Here is a 6,796-nt window from a genome sequence, read left to right on the forward strand (position 1 = left end):
AACTATTATTGAACTACCGCACCAATCCCAAATTACATTTTGGGCTCCTTATCATGAGTGTGTTAGTCTCCCTGTGTTTAAGATATCGAATGTCCACTAATTAAGTGAGTTACTGACAACTCATTTAATTAATATCTTAGTCCAAGAGTAGTACCACTCAACCTTATCATCATGTCGGACTAGGTCCACCTGCAGGGTTTAACATGACAATCCTTATGAGCTCCTCTTGAGGACATTATCAACCTAGTATCTCTAGGACACAATTTCCTTCTATAATCAACAACACACACTATAAGTGATACCATTTCCCAACTTATCGGGCTTATTGATTCATCGAACTAAATCTCACCCATTGATAAATTAAAGAAATAAATATCAAATATATGTGCTTGTTATTATATTAGGATTAAGAGCACACACTTCCATAATAACCGAGGTCTTTGTTTCTTTATAAAATCAGTATAAAAGAAACGACCTCAAATGGTCCTACTCAATACACTCTAAGTGTACTAGTGTAATTATATAGTCAAGATAAACTGATACCTAATTACACTACGACCTTCTAATGGTTTGTTCCTTTCCATTTTGGTCGTGAGCTACTGTTTATAATTTATAAGGTACTGATAACATGATCCTCTGTGTGTGACACCACACACCATGTTATCTACAATATAAATTAATTGAACAACTACATTTATCATAAATATAGACATTTGACCAATGTGATTCTTATTACTAGATAAATGTTTATACCAAAAGCTAGGCTTTTAGTATACACCCTAACACCAATCACACACATAATTACTATAAGCCATAATAGTTGGATCCTGCATCCACAAAGTTAGCACATCCTACTATTATCCTGCCTAAATTATGTATGACATGTGCATAATTAAACTAATACCAAATACACAGAGGCAAAACCCTAGCTCTGATACCAATTGTTAGTTGCTACTCGGAAAACCTAGAGGTTCCACTGTACAAAAATTTTGTACAAAGGTCTGAACCTTTTCCTAGCTACCATATGTTCTTTTAAATTAAATTTTGGATCGCCTGCAGAACTTAACACGTTTGATCTAAAACTTAATCTATTTCTTCTTTTAGGTTTTGATTTGGATCTCCTGCAGAACTTAACACGTTTGATCCAAATCACCTAAGTTATTAATTCCATTAAATATTAATTTCCAAAATTGGATCCCAGTACTGACATGGTGAGGCACATGGCCTTCTTGGATATGGGAGCAACCACCACCGACTAGATAAAACCTTTTAAGGAAAGCTAATATTTAATTTCCTAAAATAACTTTAGGTCAACCGAAAAGAACAATCAAATCACAAGGAAAAGAAAAACAAAAGAACACTATATCGAAAACAAATTCGAAACACTAGAATCGTATGCCTCTTGTATTTAGTATTATTTCCAAAAATAACTAGTATGATGCGGAAAGAAAAATTACTAGTTATACCTTTTAGAAAGACCTCTTGATCTTCTATCGTATTCCTCTTCTAACCTCGGACGTTGTGTGGGCAACGATCTTCCGAGATGAGAACCACCTAGCACCTTCTTCTTCCTTACAAGTTTCGGCCATCTAAACTTCTCCTAGGATGAAGAGGTTCGGCCACCACCACCATGCTCCAAGGGATGCTAGAAAAGAGACTTCTTTTCTCTCCTTCTTCTCCTTCTTAGTTCCGGCCAACAAAGCTATCTCCACCATGAGAAGGTTTCGGCCACACAAATGAGAGGAGAGGAAAGAAAGGGCCGGCCACACCCAAGGAAGAAAAGAGGGAGAAAAATAATAGAGTTGTTCACACATGAAGGCACCTTTACCCCCTCTTTTATAATCCTTAGTCTTGGCAAATAAGGAAATTTAAATAAAAACTTCCTTAATTATTTTGCCATGAAAAGGAAAATTTATTTAATTAAAAATAATTTTTCCCTTCTCAATTTACAATGGCCGGCCATTATACAAATCTCCAAGCAAATAAAATTTTAAACACAAATTAAAACTTCCTTATTTGCTTCCGGAAATTTATAAAATTTTTCCAATAATTTTATCCCTTCATGATTGGTTAATAAAAAGAAATTTTATAAATTAAATCTTTCTTTTAAACATGTGGATAAAAAGAAAGTTATCTCTAAAAATTAAAATCTCTTTCAATCTACAAATAAGGAAAGATATCAAATCTTTTCTTAATCTTTTGTAGAAACTTATAAAAGAGATTATTTAATTTTTAAACTCTCTTTTAAATAATGAACATGTTTAAAAAGTAAAGTTTTCTTAAAATTTAAAATCCACCTTTTAATCAATAAATAAGGAAAGATTTTAAATTTTTAAACTCTCTTTTAAACATGTGGATGATTTACAAATAAGAAAAGTTTTTAATAAAAATTAAAACCATCCTTTTAATCTATAAATAAGGAGAGAGATTAATCTCTTCTCTTAATCTTTTGTAGAAAGCTATAAAAGGAAATTTTAATTTTTAAACTCTCTTTTAAATCATGATATCCACATAAGAAATAATTTTAATAAAAAAACCTTTTTAATATTCTAGTGGTCGGCCACCTAAGCTTGGGACCCAAGCTTTGGCCGGCCACCTACATGGCTCATCCACTTGGTCTTGGCCGGCCCTAGTTTGGGTTCCAAGCTAGCTTGGCCGGCCCTATTAGATGGGTAAGAAGGTGGGTATGCGGTGAGTATAAATCTCTATATATTAGAGGCTACGATAGGGACCGAGAGGAGGAATTGGTTTTGGTCTCCTGATAAAATTAAGCATCCCATGTTCACCCCGAACACACAACTTAATTTTATCAATAATAATTCATTCTACTAAAGAACTATTATTGAACTACCGCACCAATTCCCAATTACATTTTGGGCTCCTTCTTATTATGAGTGTGTTAGTCTCCCTGTGTTTAAGATAACAAATGTCCACTAATTAAGTGAGTTACTGACAACTCACTTAATTAATATCTAGCTCCAAGAGTAATACCACTCAACTTCATCGTCATGTCGGACTAAGTCCACCTGCAGGGTTTAACATGACAATCCTTATGAGCTCCTCTTGGGGACATTCTCAACCTAGATGTAACGACCCAATTTTCCCTATTTCAAGTTCTAAAAGTCCATAAAAATATTTAGAAATACTTTTAAAATATTCTAGAGATTTTTAGGAATTTTTAGAGTATTTTTACGTAATTTTTGGAGGTCGTTTAGTATGTTTACAAAAAGAAAGAAGTTTTGACCAAAAATGTGGAAGTTGAGACTTGAACCCAAGACCTCCTGCCGGACCTGACCCAATCGGACGCAGCCAACCAACTGAGCTACGCAGGTTTTATTAATCAAATATGGAGAGAAATAGATTTAAGCTAAAGCTGGAACGTTTAAAATAAATTGGAATAAAAGTGCGCGGTAGAGGAGTCGAAGCCCAAACCTCTGATTTGGTTAAAACCTGGCCAACCAACTGGGCTGCGTGTGATTTGTTAACTAGATATGAGAACAAATTGATTTAAGGTATAGTTCGGTTTAAACCCTAGTATAAGAAAAGAAATTTAGGTTTTTATTTTCGGAAAATCTAAATTTCCTCTCGAAGTTCTTTTTCTCTCTCGCGCGAACGGTGACGGCGGCGGCGACTCCACTGTTTGGGGCGGAGAAGGCGACGGAGCTAGGTTTTTCCGGCCGGTCTTCACTCCACCGTGACCCTCTCATCGTGGGGAGCTCGCGGACGCAAAGAAATCGCCGAGATCTTCAAGCTTCACCCGGAACCCTAGAATTTTTGCTCTTCTCCGGTTGTAAGTTCAAAACAGCGAGGTGAGTTGCTACTCACCTGCAGTAGGATAGCTCCGAGTTTTGTTTTCCTTGCTGCCGTGATAAAGGATTTTGGTTTTATGATTTTGCCGTGAGATAGATTTCTGAAGCATGTGGTAGGAGGGGATTTCGGATTTGTTCTTCTTGATTTCGAATCATGCTGTAAAGATTATGCTTGTTCTTCTTGATTGTTGAAGCATGCTGTAAGGAGTTTTGTCTTTCAAGATTTCAGCCGTGAGTGTTATATAGGTTATCGCTTGATTTCTAATTCTTTTTGGAAGTTAGAATGTTGGAGTTATGTAGCCCTATCTTTGCATGATTGTCTATTCCTTTGTATCGAACAGGTTAGTAGTTGTTGGAATTGGGTTTATACTCGGTGGATTTTTGGGCTTTTCATTGTTTAGAATTGCAAAGTACACCCTTCCATATGACCCTATCCCAGCAGGTGTTAGTTTGAGTTGGAGTTGCTGTGCAGGTTTGGTGGTATTATTAATCCCTAACATGATGCTAGACTTAGTGTTATTAACCCTTAACATGTTGCTAGACTGTGGGTTATTAATTCTTTGACACAGATTTAAATTCCTTCTTAGTGTAGTTTAGCATATCAGTGCATTTTTGTAACCACGAACAGCTTTACTAGAGCTTAGAACAGCCCCTTTGGAGCTTATTCTAGTTCAAGTTTTCTTTGAGTTCACTGCAGAAACGTACAGCTCTATTAGAGCATAGGAAAACCTTTCTTTATTTGCATTTCTGTTTGTGTAGCAATAGATGTACATGAACAGATTTTCTATTTTTAAGTTGCACTCTTTTGCCCTATTTTACAGCGTGTTTAGGAAGCTTAAAGTTGCTTTCTTTTGTACTATTTTATAGCATGATTAGTAAGTTCAGATTTGTTTTCCTTTGCTTTATTTTATAACATGCTTAGAGAGTTTAGATCTGTTTTCCTTATGTTATTTTTATATAGCATGCTTGTTTGGTTGTAATTCTACACTTGATAGATATATCTACAGGATTTTAGTAAGCTTTAATCAAGGAGTATGAGAAGTATAAGTAAAGAAAAGAAAGTAAAGGCCAAGGCCTTAGGTAAATCCCAAAGTCAAGACTTTAGGGATTTTGGCACATAGGATGCTATTAAAATGCCAAGGCATTTAAAGAAGAAGTATTTAAGATAAAAAGTATTTTACTTTTAAGAAGAGGCTAGTACCCGACTTCCAAGGTTGTCGTTAAACAAATCCAGGTGTCCAATTCCAAGGTTTTGGCCCTGGTAGACCAAGGTCTGCTCTTTTAGGATTGGCGGCTCGCTACCCCAACCTATTAGGGAACGCGCATAAGATGGTACTATGCCTGGGCCCAAGAGAAGTTGATTATTATTTTCAAGTATTAAAGTATAAATTTTAAACAAGTGAAATAAAAGAATAAGATTAGAGTAAGAGAAGTAAGTTTCACTTTGTTTTAAAGATCAGCAAGTTTAGTTTTCTTTTATGCTAGCAGCTTTTACATGTTTAGTTTCTTACATGTTATTTATTTGCTAGTTGATGAGCATGTTTTGCTTTATATGTTAGCATTCCAGTTAGTTTGCTTTCTTTATTAGTTTATGAGCATGAGTAGTTATACATGTTATCTTTTCTGTTAGTTGATTTCTTTGCTATTTATGAGCATGAGTAGCTTTACATATTAGCATTCAGTTTTAGCATGTTTTTATTTGTATACATGCATATCGAGTTTTTGTGAGTTAGATAGCGCTCACTAAGCTTTATGCTTATAGACTGCACTTTCTCCTACTGCAGATAAAGATAAAGGAAAGGAAAAGATTTAGCAAGGAAGGCGACAAGGTGGTGGTGATGAAGGTGTGTGATGGCTGGACTATGGAGAGATCCAGAATGAGCTGGCAAATTGCCAAGACTTTTCTGTTTAGTTATTTTAGTTCTCTTTTAATGCTATGATGAAGTTGAGATTGTAATTGAGTCTATTCCGCACTTGTAGTTTGGTATGTCTTATCGTTGGAGTTCTATTTGTTTACTATTGCTAGAATAGTTTCCTTTTAGTTATTGTGATATTATTACTGCGTGGTTGTGAAGTATTTATACCAGCCGCATGTGGCTGATGGTTTATTATTTGTTTGTATTATGGGAAATGGTCACCAGTACAGGGGAGATTCTGCCGAAATTTTTCGGTAGGGTTTTCCTAGAGATTTTTAATGAACCGGTTAAGTAGAGTTAGTAGATAAGTAACGGTCACTCTTAGAGAGTAGTAGTAGTAGTAAAAAGGGTGGTCGTTACACTAGATTACTAGGACACAGTTTCCTTCTATAATCAACAACACACACTATAAGTGATATCATTTCCCAACTTATCGGGCTTATTGATTCATCGAACTAAATCTCACCCATTGATAAATTAAAGAAATAAATATCAAATATATGCGCTTGTTATTATATTAGGATTAAGAGCACATACTTCCATAATAACTGAGGTCTTTGTTCCTTTATAAAGTCAGTATAAAAGAAACGACTTCTAATGGTCCTACTCAATACATTCTCAGTGTACTAATGTAATTATATAGTTAAGATAAACTAACACCTAATTACACTACGACCTTCCAATAGTTTGTTCCTTTCCATCATGGTCATGAGCTACTGTTTATAATTTATAAGGTACTGATAACATGATCTTCTGTGTGTGACACCACACACCATGTTATCTACAATATAAATTAATTGAGCAACTACATTTATTATAAATGTAGGCATTTGACCAATGTGATTCTTATTTCTAGATAAATGTTTATACCAAAAGCTAGACTTTTAGTATACACTCTAACATATATATGTTAGGTGTGTGTTGTTTGAGGTGTATTGTCGATTATACCTACGTTGATATATGTATACGGGTTCGGAATGTATTTTTGGAGGTATCATGCTATGTTATACCTGTGTTATGAGTATGTTTGGTGTGTACTAATTAGATGATTATGTCGATCATACCTATGTT

The sequence above is a fragment of the Zingiber officinale genome, chromosome 1A, assembly GCF_018446385.1.
Source record: "Zingiber officinale cultivar Zhangliang chromosome 1A, Zo_v1.1, whole genome shotgun sequence".
Lineage (NCBI taxonomy): Eukaryota > Viridiplantae > Streptophyta > Magnoliopsida > Zingiberales > Zingiberaceae > Zingiber > Zingiber officinale.